The sequence below is a fragment of the Dipteris shenzhenensis genome, chromosome 19, assembly GCF_047967505.1.
Source record: "Dipteris shenzhenensis isolate YYH24624 ecotype China chromosome 19, Dip_SZ_1.0, whole genome shotgun sequence".
NCBI classification, from domain to species: Eukaryota; Viridiplantae; Streptophyta; class Polypodiopsida; order Gleicheniales; family Dipteridaceae; genus Dipteris; species Dipteris shenzhenensis.
In genome coordinates this window covers 49,252,666-49,273,634 of record NC_141614.1, presented here as the reverse complement: position 1 = coordinate 49,273,634, position 20,969 = coordinate 49,252,666, and positions in this window count along the sequence as shown.

Here is a 20,969-nt window from a genome sequence, read left to right as displayed (position 1 = left end):
AGCAAAGCGGCCTCTATTCCGACTCCAACAAAGAGAAGCCAAAGACTAAGGACACCAAACCAATAGCAATTCCGACTAGAGTCAGTCTTAGATGGAGATTTTTCCTGAGAGCGAATCTAGACTCATATCTGGAGTTGGACACCTGGATTTGAGAAATACGGGGAAACAACAACAAAGAGAGCCGGCGTGGCTTTTGTGGGGGTTAAAGGTCACTGTGCCTTTACCCCGGTTATGTACAATACTCAAACACATATATAAATGAATGAAAAAGAAGATTATGGTGGTTCTGCACCCACCAAAACTTGTGTGGCTCTCTGTTTCTCTCTCTCCCTCTTCTGTTCTTGCTTCAGTTGAGAGCACTCTCAACTGGTATCAGAGCCTGGGTGATCTAGCTGAGTGTGCGTGAATGCCTGGAAGCTCATCAGCTCTGTGGGAGGAAGGAGAAGCTCTATGGGAAGCTTTGTGAGTGACTTTACTTGCATCCGAGTGTGTAGAGACCTTGGAGGAACCTTTGGAAAAGTCACTTTGGCTTTGCGAAGTGGTTTTGAGAGCCTTTCAAGTGTTTTCAAAGAAAAAGTCGTTTTTTGAGCTTTTCCTTGTTCCGTTCAATGACAGAGACTCCATATTGACTTATAGAGGCAACTATTGCCTGCTTTTGGTGTCCACTTCACTTCAGGAGCTTGGAAACACCTTCATTCTTGAATCTGGGATCATTTCATTGGATTTTTGACTCACTATGTCAGTTTCTGCGTTTTTCTGCCCGGGTATTGGAACTCAAGTTTGGAGCAACCATTTGCAGATCTGTCGGTTCCGGTGGTCTCAGGAGGTCCTAAGACTTCTATGTTGCTCATCATTCGCACGTGGAGTTTACAAATAGCTCTGTTTCCAAAAACGTTTTTCAGTCTGTGTGTTGGACCCAGTGATTGAGACCACGGTTTCCAAAACCGTCTACAGCCCATTGCGTTTCGGACGCCCAAAAACCCCTACCTGTCAGTTCTTGCGCGATTCGGTGGAGTCTTTTCAGAGTTATAGATCTCTGTGTATTCGATTTCGTCTCTCTGTTATGCATTTTTCATTCTAAGGTTTTGAAACCTTAGATTTATGCCACATGGCAGTGGATAAGTGTTGATTCCCATTTCTCACTCATCAGTTGGGATTTTGGAGTTCTGGCAGAAGAGAGATATTTACAGATTTTCTTGCTGAGTCCGATTATGCAATGGTGCCCATGTTTTGAGGCATCTCAGGTTCTATTTTCAGTAGCGGTCATTACCGTGAGACTATGATTTCTTGAGCATACCTTATGCAGATCACTCTGGTTGCAATTTGAGCAGTGTGTGCTCCTTTGTGGTGTGCATTGGGTTGTAGTGGATGATTCATAGGCCATTTGGATGCATTGTGGTCCTTATTGGATGTGCTGATAGGCCCAAATTGCCTTGTGGGATGCTATTTTTATGGACGCTTTGCACATGGATGCTATTTTATGCTGAGGGACAGCTTTGGCACATTGCAGGTGATGCACTGATAGTGCTATGCTCTCTTGGATGAGATATTATTAATGCATATGCTTGAGTCATTTTGCACTTATTGGCATTTTGGATTGCCATTGCAGTTGGCATTTTCTTTTGGGCCAGATTTGCTCATATGGATGCATAGTATATGCACATGAGTCAGATGCTTTGAGACGAGTTTTGGTGATATTTCACTCTATTGTTGCATCCTCTTCCATGTCTGAAAAGGAATTTTTCAACATTAAAAAGTTTGATGGGACAAACTTTTCTTTGTGGAAAGAACAGATAAGGGATGTGCTTATTCAAAAGAAGCAGATTAAACCCTTCGTAGGGATTGAAGCTAAGCCTGCAAATATGTCTGAGGATGATTGGAATGAGTTGGATGCATTAGCAAAATCTACTATTAGACTTCATCTTGCAGAGTTAGTTTATTTCACAGTAGTAAATGAGCAGACTACGGAAGATTTGTGGAAGAAACTGTGTGCCACTTATGAAAAGGAAACTGCCTCTAATAAAGTTTACCTCATGAAGAAGTTGTTTGAGCTACAGATGAAGGAAGGGTCTCCATTGCTTCTCACTTGAATGAATTCAATATTATTTTCAGCCAGCTTGAGGCTCAAAAGATGAATTTTGATGCGGAGACTAAGGCAATATTTCTCTTATGTTCATTGCCATCCTCATGGGATACCTTTCATATAGTTGTTAGTAACTCTGCACCTGGTGGAGTACTGAAATTTGATGATGTTATGGGTAGCTTGTTGGCTGAGGAGATTAGACGGAAGTCTATGGATGGCAACAAGCAGGATGCAACCTTAAATGTGCAAAGGGGCAGATCACAGTTCAGGGGGAAGTCCCGAGAAAGAGGGAAGTCTCGTAACAAATCCAGGGCACGGAACATTGAGTCTTACCACTATGGCAAGAAGGGCCATATGAAAAAGAATTACTACAAGCTGAAAAGAGAGAAAAAGGATAAGAAAAAGAATGCAAATTGGGGTGCAAATCAGAAGGAAGAGAGTCCAAGGGAGGACAAAGGAAAAGTGAAGATCGAGGAGATCAATGCAGTCACACATGATAGTGACAATGATGTTCTCTTCGTGTCTACTTTATCTGCAGAGTTGCTTACCACTTCAGATGATGCATATTCCCAGGATTGGATTTTGGATTTTGGTGCTTCATTCCATGTTACTCCCCATAGGGAATGGTTCTCCACTTATGACAGTGGAAAGATAGGTTGTGTGCATCTTGGAAATGACTATGCATGTGACATAATGGGAGTAGGTGACATAAAGTTTTGTTTTGCAAATGGGTCTGCATTTATTTTAAAACATGTGAGACATGTGCCTAAGTTGACAAAGAGTCTTATTTCAGTGGGTCAGCTAGATGATGTTGGTTTTCACACCACTTTTGGCTTTCAGAGTTGGAAAATTCAAAAGGGCTCTATGCTTTTGGCCAGGGGTGCCAAGTGTAGGACTTTGTATCCCTTACATGTATCAAGGGTATTTGATCATGTTGTTGCAATAACCTAGAAGCCAATCACTTCTTTGTGGCATTGCAGGTTGGGACACATGAGCCAGAATGGAATGAAACTCTTATGCCATTTGGGTGATGTACCGCATTTGAGTTTCTCTGATTTTGAATTTTGTGAGTACTGTCTCTATGGGAAGTAGACTAAATCAGCCCATAAAAGAAGGGGAAAGAAAGGGTTTGAAAAGCTTGATTTGGTGCATTCAGACGTATATGGTCCCATGCCTACACGGTCATTAGGCGGGGCTGAATACTATGTGACATTCATTGATGATGCAACTAGGAAAGTGTGGGCTTATGCTATAGCTCAGAAGAGTGATGTGTTCCAGGTATTTCAGAAATGGCTGGCCTTGGTTGAGAATCAGTCAGGTAGAACGCTTAAATGCCTACGGACTGACAATGGTGGAGAGTATCTCTCTCATGACTTTTAGCATTTCTATGATACACGTGGGATTAAGAGGGAGCTCACATCCCCTCATACTCTAGAGCAAAATCTAGTTGCAGAAAAGATGAACCATACCATTCAAGAAAGGTTGCAATGCATGCTTTCCAATGCAAGTCTTTCTGGTGGTTTTTGGGCTGAGGCAATGAAGACTACAGTACACGTGATCAATAGATCACCTAGTAAGAGTTTGGATGGTGGTATTTCTAAAGAGGCATTGAGTGGCAAGAAGCCCTCTTACTCTCATTTGCATATATTTGGGTGTGAGGCATATGCACATGTGCCAAAAGAGCTTCGAAAGAAGCTAGATCCCAAGTCTAGGAAATGCATCTTTCTGGGTTATGGTGAAAGTGGAGAGATGGGCTATCGTCTCTAGGATCCAGAAGCAAAAAAGATCATACGCAGCCATGATGTAGTCTTCAATGAGAAGAAGATGCATAAGGCACCCATGAGGGATATGGAAATGAGGAGAATCACTTTCCAGGATGTGAATCCACCTACATATGTTGAGAGATAGCAAGCTGTCCATGCACCAAAAGTGCAAGAAATGGTACCACCAAGTACTCCCACAGGTATACAATCAAGCGTAGATGATGGATCATCTATTAATGGAAATGATGAGCCAAATATGGCTGATATGCAGGCGGGACAACAAGCTGAAACGCCTTGAGAAGATCATCTAGAGTGTCTAGGCCACCTGATAGGTTTGTTCCAGGGGTAGACTATGTGATGCTTACTGATTGTGGGGAGCCTTCTTGCTACAGAGAGGCTATGATGCGCGAGGATCAATGCAAGTGGGAGTATGCTATGCAATCGGAGATGAGTTCACTTATGAAGAATAAGACTTGGGACTTGGTTTCTTTGCCACATGGAAAGAAAGCATTGCCATGTAAATGGGTCTACAAAATGAAGGTCACAGGTGATGATGTGCCTAGGTACAAGGCCCGTTTGGTTGCTAAAGGGTTCAAGCAGGAGAAGGGTGTGGACTTTGATTAGATATTCTCTCCGATTGTGAAGATGACCACACTTAGATGCATGCTTGGACTAGTGGCATCAGAGGATATGGAGCTTATGCAGATGGATGTCAAGACAGCTTTCTTGCATGGGGATTTGCATGAGGAAATTTACATGGTGCAGCCGGAAGGCTTTGAAGAAAACGGTTTTAGAAGGAGTGAAATTGATCACTGCCTCTACACTAAAAGGGCTAAGGATAATAGCCTGATAATCTTGGCACTGTATGTAGATGATATGCTATTGGCTAGCAAGAATACTTATGAGCTAGATGTATTAAAGGCCAAGTTGCATGAGGCCTTTGATATGAAGGATTTGGGACTTGTAGGTCATATTCTTGGTATGTGCATCACGCATGATCGGAGTAGGAAACTCCTTTGGCTTTCACAAAAAGAGTATGTTACAAAAGTAAGCAAAAGTATTGCAGCGTTTCAATATGGAGGAGGGGAAGGCAGTGAGTACTCCATTGCCTCCATATGTGAAACTGAGTCATACAGATAGTCCCAAATCAGATAAGGAGAGGGCCATGATGGCCAAGGTTCCTTATGCATCAGTAGTTGGGAGTCTTATGTATGCTATGATAGCTACTAGAGCAGACATTGCATTTGCAGTGGGAGTTGTTAGCCGGTATATGGCTAATCTAGGAAAGAGGCCTTGGGATGCAGTTAAGTGCATCATGAGGTACATGAAGGGTACCAAGGAGATGTGCATCTGCTTTGGTAGAGGAGACATGCATGTACTTGGGTACACAGATTCAGACTATGCAGGGCATGTGGATAGTAGGAGATCCACTTCTAGTTATGTGTTCACCTTTGCAGGTGGTGCAGTGTCGTGGATGTCTCGCGCACAGAAGTGCATTGCTTTGTCTACCATAGAGGCTGAGTATCTTGCAGCCACAGAGGGTTGCAAGGAGGCTATATGGCTTGATCGGCTAGTGGGAGATTTGGGGATTCATACAGGTGTATCGACATTGCATAGTGATTCCATGAGTGCTTTTCAGCTAGCACGAAATCCGGTCTTTCATGAAAAGACCAAACACATTGAGGTCAGGTACCATTTCATCAGGGAGGTACTTGAGGACAAGCGCATAGAGCTTGTCAAGGTTCATACAGATGATAACCCTATAGATATGCTGACGAAGAGTCTACCTAGTCAGCAGTTTGAGTATTGTCGTGTATTGATGGGCATTGGATGGTATGCTCACTAGTTGTTCTCCCTTAAAGACACATTTTCCTTTAAGTGGGAGGTTGTGGGGGTTAAAGGTCACTGTGCCTTTACCTAGGTTATGTACAATACTCAAACACATATAAATGAATGAATAAGAAGATTAGGATGGTTCTACACCCACCAAAACTTGTGTGGCTCTTTGTTTCTCTATCTCCCTCTTCCGTTCTTACTTCCGTTGAGAGCACTCTCAGCTTTCATATAGGTCGGCTGAAGAAATCGTTGTTGAACGATTTTATGAAGATTTACTATAGGATTTACAATTCAAAAACAGTCACAAATAATGAAGTTGGTACAGTGTTGGCACGGGCATTCGCTGCATCTACTCATGGAGTAGATGTGGATTGGGATGACTTTGCTCAACATAGAGACATGAATTTGCGCTCGGCTAGCTTGCACAACATGTGTATTAAGCATGAATGTAATGTAGGCATGTCTATAACAAAATGGGAGCTTGTAAGTTCACAGGATCAACGAAAGTTCAACTTGGAGCAAGAAGGTGTACTGCATGAGTGGAAGGGTACACTGTCAAAGGAGAATGCAAGATTGCATGCTGAATTTAATGAACTTTCTTATTTGTTTATGGGAAGAAGAGGAAAGGAGCAACCCATGTTTGTAAAGTCACAGCTTTAGAAAGATTTATTGATGCTTCATGAGAGTATCAATGAAGTGGTGGACATAAAAAGGGCTCCAAAATCAGATCTTTTGAATATTGAAGGGAACACCTCTAGGAGAACTTGTTTGTTCTTTAGTTCCTACTACATCTCTTTTGAATGCTCAAATTTTGGCTGGTCAGAAACCTAGTGATGGTTATGCTATACAAGAGATCGAGAATGAGGATTTATTAGGACTTGATGAGGAGGAGAGAAGGAGAGACAAGGACAGGAGAGAGACATGATGATGACTTCATGAGGAGGAGAGAAGGAGAGACAAGGACATGAGAGAGATTATCAAAAAGATGAATTCTACAAACATGGATGCATTGGTGAGAATGGGTAGCTCATTCAATGTTTTGATTTTCATTGTAAATACACCTCAAGATTTTCCATTTGGTACATAGGAGATTCTAATCCTAGTAAAGAGGTCAATAAAAAAGTTACAATGGATATTCTAAGGTTGGATACAAATACTCTCATGTCTTTGTACTTCAATGACACCCTTGAACTGTGGTCATAACATAGTTACCTCTATCAGTACAAAGTCGAGTGTGTATGCTTGATTCTCTCCTTTCAACAATACTTATCAATAATGAAAAGACCATAATAGATGTTTGTACATGGTACCGTCTATAAATTTTTATGACATGCGAGTTGCTTTTGTGGCATATTTCCATAAGTAAGTAACACCGCATACTCATTTTTTATGATGTGCTGAAAACTCTGCCAAATAGTAATTATTCTTCATTAATGGTACAACTTGCATTGGAGTTTTTATGTGTGGACTTGGAAGCCACAGAATGTTCCTTTCTTAACTCAATGGTATATTGTCATGGCATGGTGATATAGTAAGTATACAATGAATTTTAAGTACCCTATGCAATGCCCATGCTAAGTATACTATACAATATCCATGCTAAGTTGTGCTATATATTATTATAATTGGCAGGTCTTCAAAAAAGTTGATATATTCCACTGAGGTAGTCATGCACCGATGGAGACTCGATGGTGGAGAGGTGACTTAGTTGACACAAAGGATTACTTTCAATGCTGAAAAGTACAACAAAAAGATGGCTCAAAGATGGCCACAGCTGTGGGTGGAGAGTGTGCTATAAATCCATGCTGCTCCTAAACCACCTTTTTTATTTGAACTCATACCCACCATTGTTAGCATATAGAGAGGTAGATCTACATGAAGTTATGATAGTGAGTGTTCAATACCTGATTGCTACTATTAGGGAACACCTTGCAATTCAAGAGGATGATATTCTCATTGTCCTTGAAAATCAAGAGGACGATATTGTGCTTGTCCTTGAAAATAGAAAGCATGATATTATGACTATACCTGCAATTCAAGTGGAGGAGACTGAGTTTATACCTACTATGAAAGCAAAGGAGATAGCTTTCCTACCTCCAACACACTCAAAGGAGATTCTGTTGGCACTTGCACCTCAAGAAGAGAAGACTGACTATACACCAAAATAATCATAGGCTCTATAAGAAGCACCAACAGATTCATCATAATCTCCACATGAAGCACCAACAAAATCACATCCTCTAGATGAAGCACGACAACCTCCACACGAAGCTTTGCAAGAGCCCACTTCATGCCAAGCATATAGATGGATATCTTCTTAGTCTCTTTACATGGCTTTATTCTTGTAATATGTAGAAAATGTGTATACATGAGGAGCATTTTCTCATAATTTTTAAGGAGGATCAAAGGTGTTTGTTAACCCCACCAAAAAATACCTTGAGAAATTAGCAATGCTTTCTCTCCCTTTGATGTATAAGATGTTAGGTTAAGTTTCACAATTGTCCCTTGTATAAGATGTTAGGTTAAATTTCACAATCATCCTTTGGTGTATAAGATCTTATGTTAAAATTTACAATTTCTATTATTTTGTACTTTCAAAACCTTGAAACATTGTCTTATTTTTTAATCCTCATTTCATCAAAAATATGTAGTATAAAAATTATTTGGAGAGTGCACTTTACAAAATTACTAACAAAAATGAATTTGGAGAGTGACGTGTCCAAAATTAATCAAATGTTTGTTTGAAGTGCATGAAAAAAAGTGAACTGAACATGAGGCCCAAAGAGTGGCCCAGATAAGATAGATATATACATGTACCTCACTTTCCATCTCTACACAAAGTGTATGTCAAGGATAAGTTAGTCTATGTGTGTGTGTGTGTGTGTGTGTGTGTTGTTATGGATAAATTTGACCAAGGTAAAAGGCATAAATATATGTGTGTGCTTATATGTGTGGCAATAGTATAATACAATATGGTGTGCATAGGGCCCAGGGTTGAGGTGGCAAGGCATGACCATGTGCCACCCTTCCATGTAAGAGGACCCATAAGGTGTGTTGTACATAATACATGGTAGTAATATTATAAAATGTTAAGGTGGCATGGTTCCTCCATGTGCCACCCCTCCGATCCCATGCCTACATTTAGTGAGACATGGCCCAAGGACCATGGGAGAAGTAATATAAAATAGGTGGAGATGGATATTATATTGGATTATTCCCTCCATGTAGGATAGGCCCATGTGGCAGGGGTGTAGATAGTCAAAGAATGCAAGTTAAATAATTGGGAAAGTAGGATGAGGTGGCAAGACTTCTTGTGCCCTCCACTTGTCCTCCTAAATGTTTGAACAAAATTGAGAGGAGATGGCAAGGGAGTATCTTAGACTTGGGATATGGGGTTTGATTTATGTGAAAAAATGAGGCAAAGGGTTGTCGCACACAATTGAGAGTGCGCACCCACCTAGCCCACATGGGAGGCTCTTCCACACACACCATGCATGTGGGAGGATGCATTTATTGTGAGAGACCCCCTCTCTTGGCTATAAAAGGAGGGGGCTATTCCTTGATGGGACACGCTCATTCTTGTAAAGCCACCTAGCTAGTACTTTGATTTCCCCCATCCTTCCTTTCAAATAAAGCATGACTCTCTTCCCTTGATGTCTCCATCTCTACATTCCACCTCCCATCATGTACATGCTCCTCTTCCCCCCCTTCCTTCCCCCTTGTGCCATAGTCCCCCTCTTCATTCCCACCCCTCTTAATCCCTTCTCCCCACCTATGTTAATGCTTCTCCCTCACATTCCCTTTTCCTCCATAGCCCTCGAGTGTTGCCATGCCTAGCGCCTAGCCTCATGCCTTGATTTCTTTTCTAGTTTGTAGAATTAGTATGGCCGCTGGGATCGAAATCTCCACGGCTAGTGGCATAAAATTCGTTACTCCTACAACTGGGTGTAGTTCTACAGCACCTTCCATGTGCAGTTCTCTGCTTTTGCGCCTCCAATCTGTGTCTTCTGCTCGTAGTTCTCCGTCTCTATAGCTACAAAACTCTCAGTTTCTACGACTTCAGCTTGCGGTTCCTGCACATCTTTTGGGTTCCTGCACGTCTTCTGTGCGGCACCACGTGTCTTCTGGTCGACCACGCCTGCAAAATTGCTCTTGCACATCTTTCGTGCGGTGCCATGTAAAACTGCTCCTACACATCTGCAACAGACCTCGCGCACCGCTCTTGCGCATCTTCTGTGTGGCACCATGCAAAACTACTCTTGCACATCTGCAACAGACCTCGCGCCCCCCCCCCCATCTTCTTCTTCTTCTCTTTCTCTTCTCTTCTTCTCTCCTCTCCTCTCTTTTTATTAAGGAGTGGGAATTGAACCCAAGACCTCCCCATTCACAAAAGGAAGACTTACCAATGGGCCAACAAATAGGAAGTGATGGAAGTGTAATGATATTGCTTATATGGTGAAATTTCATGAACTGTAACTCTTTAACTGTAAGGAGTTTCCTCTTGTTGTAAAAATCAAAAGTACTTCATTTCATGTGCTCTATTCATATCTCATACTAGATCACAGATTTTGAACTTTTTCAAGTTCATTACTTGGATGCACACCACACGAGGAGGGTGGATATTTATGTCAATCCTCAACGAGTTCAAGGATTTGGTGCTTGGTCCTCCGCTCATTACGGCTACCAATTAGCAAGATCTCTTTCTTGATCTTCATGTCGATCTTCAAGAACTAATTGTATAATGCATTGCTCAAGGAGATAACGGGTGAGATGATACACTGTGGATGATTCAAGGTGAAGAACTAGTGATACATTGGGAGGACTTTGATTTCAATTCTACTCATTGTGCAGTGATCGAGTTACTTGTTGCATCGGAGGTAATTAAAAGGGTGACATTCTTCGAAGGGTGGGATGTTCCCCAAGCTTGGGGGGAGATTTAGCGCATCTGCTTATTAATTCCTATGGATAAGCTTGTCTTGAATGATTTCTTCTTGATCTCACTACAAAGGTTTCTAGGGGTAATGTTTCGACCAAGGAATCCCTTTGTATCTAATCAACCCTATGTGCCTCATTTTGAGCTTCAAGTTGTAATTCTTTTTTGTCTAAAGATAAACTATCAACACCCAACAAAGCCGCAAGCCACGAATGAGGGTGATCATTTGTAAGGAATGCAAAGGTTGTGGTCATCATGAAACTAAGTGTTGGGTATATTTGATACGAGTTTATCGACTTCGGAAGATCATCAGAAAGGTCCTCAAGGACATTGCTAAAAAGAAGGATGCCAAACTGCACACCCCTTGAAGAAATAGCATGGCAACTACAAGAACTGGAAGAAGCTGAAGGGGATGTGCAAGCTCTCCATTCGTTGACATTTGTCATGTCATTCTTGTTTGCCTTGATGAACAACCTCATGCAGCGCCATGTCTCTAACCCTTGCTTGTAAAGATGGATGCAATATCATGAGGGTTGGTCCTTTTAAGATTGTCTATGAGCTATTCTATGCTGAAGATTCTTCCTGTGTAGTATTTCACAATACACCAATCACACCCTACCCTGCCTATGTGTGCTTTGTGGATGTATCTTCACCTGATTTTTAGTTCAAGGTACCTCTTTCCATTGTTTGCCAATAGATAAGCCTCATTTCGTCTCTCTCTTTTCCATTTTCCAAGCATGGCTGACATTCCTGTGTTCTGTGGACGGGTTGAAGAAAATCCAAAGGAGTATCTTGTGGCCTTCAAGCGCCGTTGTGTTTCTCTCAACTTTCTTATTGAAGATAGATGGTTGTTGGTTCTTCCCACATTTCTAGAGGGTTTGGCTCAAGTGTGGTATGAGAAGCAGGCCAAAGGCGTTTGCCAAAGCTAGCCAAGGTTGACAACAGCGATGATTGAGTATTTTGGCAAAGAATAGGAGCCGAAGAATGTGTACCTATAGGTGGCAAACTTGAAGTAGTCAGAAGGTGAGATGGCGCGTTGATATGTGGATCAAGCGATCGTGCTCCTAGACCGTTTCATTGCCACACAGGAGTACAATGCCGGATTTCGAGCTGGAATGACTCAGCATGTGCTGGGCTACCTGGTAGCAGGAGCAAGTGACAAATTCTACCTCAAGCTTAAATTGGAGAATCCGGAAACCATGGTGCTAGCACATGAGATTGCTCAAAATTTGGATAAAGTTCAATCTAACCCTGCTTCAAAGAAGATGATTGTCCCTCCGCAACCCCCTCAATTCTTGCAACAATAAATTGGGGGGTCCAACTCAGGGGCATACACCCACCCCTCATCAAGGATGTATCCACTGCCTCCACCTCAAATGTATGGTCCTCCCTTAGATGCTTACCCTCAACAAGGTGTATATCCTCACCCTCTGCCTGGAAGATTTCTCCAACCTTTCCCATGAGCCCCCCTCTTTCCTACTCCCCCGGCCCCTCCTACTAAAGAACCCAGAGTCAATGACCTAGCTAAGGCCCTGAATGATCTTCGGCTTGAGGTGGTAGGCATCAGAAATCAAGCCAATGGCCCTCCAAGAGAACGTCCCAATGTTGTGTGCTATGAGTGCCACCAGAAGGGTCATTATCGCACCGAATGTCCCAATATTCCAAGGGTGAATCTTCTAAGTGAGTCAGGCACCGAAGATTCTGATGTAGAGATCCTTGACCTCGGGAAGAGAAGTTGTACCACCTCGAACCCCTCTCCAAACTGTGGACCGGGCCGCCCCAGGAAGAAGGTGTCCTTCTTAGAGCCCTTAGATGTTGAGATGGCAGACCCACCAACAGAGAAGACTAAAAGATCTCGTAGGAGTAAGTGGTCACCCTCGAATTTTCCTATTGGCTCAGGGCAAGAAGACTATTCGATCGTTCAAGACCTTGCTCATTGGTCTTTGAGCATCATGCTTCCTTAACTAATAGCATTAAGCCCTAAGGTGAGACGTGAGCTGCAGCAAGGGCTCTCAACAAGGAGAAGCAAGAAAAAGGGAAAGGTACAAGAAACCCTTTGGATGACGGAATTGAGCAAGGTAAGAGCCTCTTCATGGCTTAGGAGCCACTTCAATCCACCCTTAGCTTCAACTTTGGGAAGTTGAACATGCCTATAAAATATAGTAGTTGCAAATTTCTTCACTTGACTGGTTCCCCATGCTCCCCCCATGTTAGCCCCCAGTAGGATAACTTGTGGCAGTGCTCTCTCCTTCTGCTGCTACCTTTGATTGAGAGGTCTTGAGTGGCTTTGAAAGGGAGCATGGGTCCCTTGACTCTAAATTTATTGCAGTTCCTTTGATAGATGAACTCCCTATTACTAAAGAAGCTCCATGTTGTTCCCATTACCTTTGAAAGCACTACGCGTTGGATTAGGCAACACAAGCTTTATGATATATTTGTTATTATTGTATGCGTGGGAGCAAGGAGGAGGATCCTTATGATATTTAATTTGGAAAACAATACTGCTGTAGTAAAAAAGCATGGCAGGGTCATTCCCTTACTATTTTTTGCTATGTATTGCATTAGGGAAATTTGGAGCTCATTTTGGGGCCCTCTAAGGACTTCCCTTCAGAATATTCTCTCAAAAAAGGGGGGCATGGATAATTTTTTGCAGACTAGCTCAAAACTTGTCAGACTAAAGATACTCCTATAAGAAAGGAATCTTCGCTGTATCTTTCCATTCCCATGTCCAAACGCCATCATGGTATATATCATTGGAAAGACCTCAAAGAGTAGGTTCTAAAACTGCCAAGTCTGACAAGTATGACCTAGTCTACAAAAAATTATCCATGCCTCCATTTTTGAGAGAATATTCTCAAGGGAAGATTTTAGAGGGGCCCAAAATGAGCTCCAAATTTCCCTAATGCCATACTTGACTGTTTGTGATATGTATCATCGTTGGTTGAGGTGGTAGCCTACATGATTGCCGTATGGACTGTGTTGCTACTGCTAAACTTCTGCCATGTCTCCTATAACTGGTTGTAACCCTAGTGGTTGAGGATTTGATAGCCCATGAAACTAGGTGTTTTATTAGAGAATGAAATAGGATGTATCCACTACCTCAAAAAGTATCAAAGAATGAAATAGCATGTATCCACTACCTCAAAAGATCCGAATACCTTCGCAGATACAAAGAGATTTAAGATGGCTAAGTTAGATGGACACACTTTACCATCTAGACTTTAATCGGTTAAGGCATTACTTTACCATCTAGATGGACTAGTTTACCATTCTATTTTGGCAACTAGTTTGCTACTGCTCCCTTCCGCTTTTTGGAGCAAATATCAAGCTAGTACTTCTACTAGTTTTAGGATGTCCATCCTTTTACTCTAGTTTGTTCTAATTTTTCACTTTACATTTGTGGAGTGGTTTGTCTACAAATTGTACCAACTTTTGGGGAGACAGTGGGCTATTTTCTGACGGATTTTGCCAATCCTTTCTCCTTGATTTCAAGGCAGCTTTGAGCTACTACAGTACAGTGGTCTAAGGAATGATCTTATTCTCTTAAAGTAGGAAGAGTTTGGCCTTTACATTTAAATTATGGCAAAACCATAATCCTCTCTAACAAATCTTCAAAGTGTTAGGAAAATTTTCTTTAAGAGAAATGTAATTATGGTTTCCTAGTCTTATTGCTAGCCTTGATATATAAATGGTGACATGGCTCAAAGCGAATTGGGGGATTGGTGAATGTTTCCCTCTAAGTTGACAGGCAAACATGGTCTCCACCCATCTTTGCATCTGAGGAATATTAAGGACACAAAACTTATCGACTTTCTCTCTTTTCTCTTTGCTCATCATTCTTTCAACCCCTTTACCTTGGGGAACCTCCACAATGAACATGTGTTGTATTCTGGGGATGATTGGAAAATGTCTCAAGACCTTCACTGGGATTGTCTCCCCTAGCAAGTCCTGTCTGTAGCGGTGTGCTCCACACTCCAAGAAATTAACCAAATCACCATACTTATGACGAAACAAAAAACAATCATTAGGGCAAGTGCAGATGGTGTCATAATCCACCCCAACCATCATCAACATCTTCTTTGCTTCGTCTATAGAATTGGGCATGGTATTTGGGACATTCAACATCTTTTGGAGCAACCTCTTATAATTTTCATATCCAAGAAAACTTGTAAAGAGATACTAATTAATTAAAACAATTAGGAATGAGATACTAAGATTATCGCTCCAAACCTCATCAAGGTTGAGACATTTGTGTCTGACCATCCATACTTTGCTTGCAAATTCAAGATCACGAGGCAAGCTGGTAGTTTTGTCATCCTTGCACCACCATACAAGCATGTTGATGCCAAATCTTGCATCGTAGTCTCATGCTTAGACATCTCACCCCCATCTCCCATGATGCCTCCAAAATTAGAATCCATCATGTCCGCCATACCCTCGTCCTCCTCTAGAGGATCGTCCTCAAGATGATCTTGCTCGAACTATGGTAATGGTGCACGTGCTCCCTCGTTGCTCTCCTCATCCTATTATAATGATGCAAGGTTAGTGTGTGCAACAAGGACAAACAATATAAATATCCATGAATCATTCAAATATAATGGGTTTGCCAATCATGCACTAGCATGATAATCCATATCCTCTTTTGGTGGCAACTATCCATACATTTGCAAGTGGCGCATGACAATACGGCACTTATAACAAACCCCTTGCTTACAATGCATGCAAGGACAAGGCAATCTCTCACAAAGGCACTCCAAACTCCCGAGAGGTGGCTCCCTATTTGATGAGTTGTCACTACTCATCCTGTCCACTTGAATACATCCAAAACCAACCCCCCAGTCAAGTCAAACACCCAAACACCCTAATCCCCCAAAGTCCCTCAAACCCCCTTAACAGCAGCGAGTTATAAAAAATGATAACAAAATCATGCAAACAACAACTTAACTCCATTTTGGGGGAAAACACCAAAAAGTGTACCTTTTTTCATACTTTTGGGACAAAAAATATACTTCCATGTGAAACATTTTTTAAAAACCACTACTTTTATGAGAAAAGAATGCATAAAATACTTTTGTTTGACTGTAGAACCCAAAAATGCTAAAATTTTGAATTACAAAAAGAGTTGTATTATTCAAATTGGAAAACAGGACAAATTACAAAGAATAAGAATCTCTTCCATTGAACTAGGAGAGTCCTTCCACCTTTTAACCTAAAATATCAATGGTTTTTGGTGCAAATGTCCAGAACTTTTTAACTCAAATCCATGCACAATAATTTCTACATCCTACAAATTAAGAATGTCCACACAGCAATGGGTTTCACTTTTCTGGGGACGAGCATTTTTTGAGCGAAATCTTCCGAGCGTCCGAGCGAAGGAAAAAAAAAGCTTCCAACTATGCATAAATATGGCGAAAATCGATCAGAAGAAAACATAGTTTCACTTAGAAATATGCAAAGTATTATAGCAATGCCTATTTTATACAAAAATCTTTAGGTGAATCTGTAGGAATGGTGAGAGCATAATGGGATGGCTTTTGAAGAAACCCACATGTAGAGTAGACTTCTCTATGAAAATTCCCTTATGATCCTTCTTACAACTTTTACTTAATAGGGGGTGACATTGAAAACCCTCTCTCAATCAACCTATCTTCATGAAAGAGTTTGTTTAAAGAAAACTCATTGAAGCAAGCCATCCAGGTAGTTTCGCCAGCGAAACCCCTTTGAAGCAAGTCTCCCAAGGTAGTTTCGCTGGCGAAACTACCTTGGACAGCACTTTCAAAAGTGACATAACTTTCATATCCAATGTCCAAATATAGTCATTCAGCCACTCAAATTGATCGGAACACCCCATTTGAGCACATCTAAGGAGTTATATTTTGGAAAATCTTTCATATATAGTATTAAATATTACATGTATTTTATGAGAGTGATATATAAGCCCAAGTTAATACTTATTTATAGTAATTTAAACTTCTTTAGAAACATGTCCATAAATATGCTATAAAAACACTAAAAAGATATTGCCATATGATATAAATGTGTTAATAAGTAATTATATATGCATAGTATTATTACATTGAGAGTGATTATGAGGAATGTTTCTTAAAGGAATCAATACTTTTTTAAGGTAATAACAGGGGTACAAAGCGATGTCTCTAAATAAGAAAATTATGTTGTGTAAAAATGAATGAGTGACTAGTCTGTATATTTTTATGATAAAGGGATCTAGTTCTAGTGAAAATAAAAGTGTAAAAACCATGTTTCCTAAAGAAAAACATTTTTAAAAATCTCTTGAAAAACACGCTCGGATAAACCTGCTCATAGGTTTTTGCTCGTAAAATTGACGCATCCCACTTTTCTTTCCTTTTTTTCTTTGTTGAATCATCTCTGGATCATACTTTCCCTTTAGTGCATCAATTGAATGAGTTCTATACCAATGTACTTCGACAACAGTAACAACATTGCCTCATAGATAAGCTTTGTGACTTTGGCCAACCAAAATGGATCATTGTTTTCATGATCAGTAGCAAGAGCTGCTATCATTGTGCCCTCATTTAGCTCATTTTCATTCCCGTCCCACATTTCCTTCTCTTGTAGACGATGTTTGGTTGATTTGCTAGGGCCAACATACATTTCCCTTGTTTCTCCATGGACCATTGCTAATAACTCTTCTCTAATTGGCATGTCATTGACTATTGCACTACAATCCATGGTGCTTGTGTTAGAAACTTTGATTTCACACCACAAAAATGGTACATTGAGCTGAATTGCATCATTTTTGAACTCCTCAATGAGTCTCTATTCCTGTACAAAAAATTGTTCCACCATTGTAGTGTACTTGTTGGAAAATATGCATGTGCACCCCACACTACCTCCTTAATTTCATTCAAGCACTGAGGAAAATCCATTGAACAATTATCTTTTTGGGACCTTGCTGTCTCACTTGTGGAAGAGAGTAGCATGTGCTTAGCTCAAACTATTGCACATGCTAGAATGGATAATAAGAACTTGAGTCCCTCTTGTGGGAGCCAAGTTTCAAAGTTGGAATATTTTTTGCTCCACATAAGAGTATTTCCATCCTGTTTCTCTATTTTAGATTGATATTGAAAGCTATGATCATTGATCTACACAAATGATGCTTCATAGACACCTTGTCCAGTTGCATATGATCTAAAATCATATGTCTCCTCAATTACTTCAATGGTAGGCATTGGTACATATGCATCTTGTAGCACATTGCAAATTTGCGGAAGATTGAAAGCACTTTTAAGCACTAAAGGAAATGGAATAGCCACAGGCTTGAGATTGCAAGGGAGAATGAAACGTTCAAGAGGGATATAAGAGGAAATGGTTAAGGGAATGGAATAGCCGACTACACTGTCAAGGTGAGAGCCACCATGGTCATTGGCCCGAATTTTGAATAATTCAAGGCGGCAATACTGACTTGCATGGTAATGAATGATTAGAGGTGGTGGCATCTAAGATTCCCAACCATGTTTGTGGTGGCAGCTAAGATCCATCAGGCTATCAGTTAATTACCAGCCACTGCAATGGCCCACAATTACTCAACTTCTAGTTACCACCACCGGGCTTGCATGCATGATTACTACGAGTGTAGTAAGTTATGGTAATGAGGGATTAGAGGTGTTTAGGCTTCATGATTTACTTTTGTGGGAATTACTACCGGATGGCGGTGGCGGTCATCAGTGACATCTGTCATAGCTATGATTCCACCGTGCCACCGCTCACCCACCACCGCGCTTTAGCATGCATGATCACTACAAGTGCAGTAAAAATTACTAGTCACCAGGCTCACATGCTCAGTAGAGAACTAGCGTGCATGGTAATGAGTGATTAGACATGGTAATGAGAATTGCTGCCTGGTGGTGGTGGCTCTCATCAGCCATGTCTGTCGTGGTGGCTAAGTTAACTACCAGCCATCGGAGTGGCACCACATGGCATCTTCTTCATGATTACAAGCTGTCTGGGGCATTCCATCGCAGTGGCCTACAATTAATATGGATGGAACCCCAGGCTCCAACCGCCGTGGTGGTTCGAACTTTATAATATATATAAGATCTGTGGCGTTTGGCATTTTACTATGCTACTTTGCTCCATGCCCCTCCTCTATCTCTTTTCCACGCCCCTCCTCTATCTCGTCACTACATCTACTCCCTTGCTCATCTTCTCCTCACCCACTCATCTTCAGCATGCCTAGTTGTCCCCCACTCGATGCTCTATGATCCCAATAATATCTGCCATCTCATATAAGGTGATTGTGTTGCACTCACGTGGAGTAGAAATGCTCACACTAGTGGAGACCCTTTGTTCCCACAGGCGACTCCCCACACATCTAAATGTCATCACCTTAGATAACATGCTCACAAAGGGCCTCTTTATGGCTGTGATGTATGGGTTCCCCCTAGATGTTGACAAAGCCCTTAATATTTTCAGAGCAGAGTACTCTCGACTTGCTGGGGGGGCCATAATCTGAGTCCTCGCAATGTGCATGGTCTTCGACCTCTCCATCGTATCCTCCTTTGGCTCCCTAAAAGTTTTTAATGCAATAAGCTAGATAGGCGAAAAACTAAGTTGTACAAATTCCCTCTTGCTCAGATGAGGCTCTCAGCAATGGCTGGATGTATTCTTTTGGGCGAGCTCAACAATCTTTTGGCTCATTGGATGTAATGTTATGTAATCTCTTTTTGTTCAATTTGAGGCTCTTAGTTTGCATTGTTGTTAAATTTTATATTTGTATTTGAATGGTTATGGCTGCTACCTATAATCTTTTGTTTAAGGCTCTCAGCAATTGCCGAGTTTTTATAAATGCAAGATCCTTTGCTCAACTTTTGCTCGATATAAGTTGATAATTTTTATGTAACCTGTTATAGGACGTAAATGTACATTGTAATCTCTTTTGCTCAATTTTCACTCAATAAATTGTACTTTTTTCATCATTTATATTTACTGCTTCAAGGACTAAAATACCAAGAAAGAAGGATGACAATTTCCTTGGTTTATGACCAAAATAGTGCTAAAATAACTCCAACGACCCCACCATTGTGGTTGCATGGAGATACATCTAGAAAAATACAATTAAACTTTAAAAAAATGCAATTGACGATATGGCCCTTGACAGGTCCCCTTTAGGAGCAAGGGACATAATGACATGCCATTTCTATCCAGTGGCATCCTGGATATTATATAATGCATGTAGATATGGCCCTTGCCCCTAAAGGGGACCCCTCAAGGGCCATATTATCACTTGCATTTTGCTTGGTTGCACAACGAAATACATTTTCTTGGTACACAAATATGTAACTCCAAGAATCAGCATGGTGGTTTTCATAGATCTCCTCCCGTAATATGTAAAAATAGGTAATGGAGCTATAACTCCAAGAACCAGCGTGGTGGTCTCTCCAAGACAACCTTGAATTCTGAGCGATGACAAGTGGTCACGCCAGAGACTACTACACTGAGGCGATGCTCAGAATCATAGATTGTGTCTCATTGTTATGACAAAAACCAGCGTGGTGGTCTCTCTAAGCCATTTTATGATTTGCATGGGCTGCCGACAAAGAAGAGAAAAAAGGCTACATGATGACAGATGGTCATGCCAGAGACTGCACTGTGACGATGTTCAGAATGATAGATTGCGTCTAATTATCATGGCAAGAACTAGTGTGGTGGTCTCTCCAAGCCAACCTTCAATTTTAATGCTCTCCTATAAAGAGGTAAGAATGTTTCCTTATCTTGTTATTTCGCATTCATTGGGATGGTGAATGCACGTTTGGGATGTAAGTGTTTTTTTGTTTGAAACATGTGTCTTTTAGGGTGCTAGCTTGTGGGCATGCATCGACATTTTCCTGTGTCTATCCTATAAAGAGGTAAGCATGTTTACTTATCTTATTATTTTGCATTCATTGGGATCATGAATGGTTTAGTGGAATGGGAAATTGTATTATGGGTACGGTGTTACCTTGCCTTTTGGAAGAATAGAGGAGAGACCTTTATGGGGAATTGGAGGAGAATTCCATGTGTCATAAGAGGAGTTATCCTACATATGATGGGTTGTAGAGAGGACTTGGGAGAGTGTTAATGCCCTGTATGAAGGGGATCTTGGAGTTTAAAAATATGTCACTTTATTATTCTCTCTAATTTATTATTCTTCCCCATTTGGTGTTCCATGCTTTATAAGAGAAGTGGTGGTAAACCATCGCATTGCAAGGTGGCTATGGCAAATAGTGGCTATACTAGTCATCGCCACAAGGATGGACCATCTATATGGATTGCATACAAGTATCTTGATGATCTAAACATGCATATTTTGGAGCTAGGTTTTCAAACAGTGTGC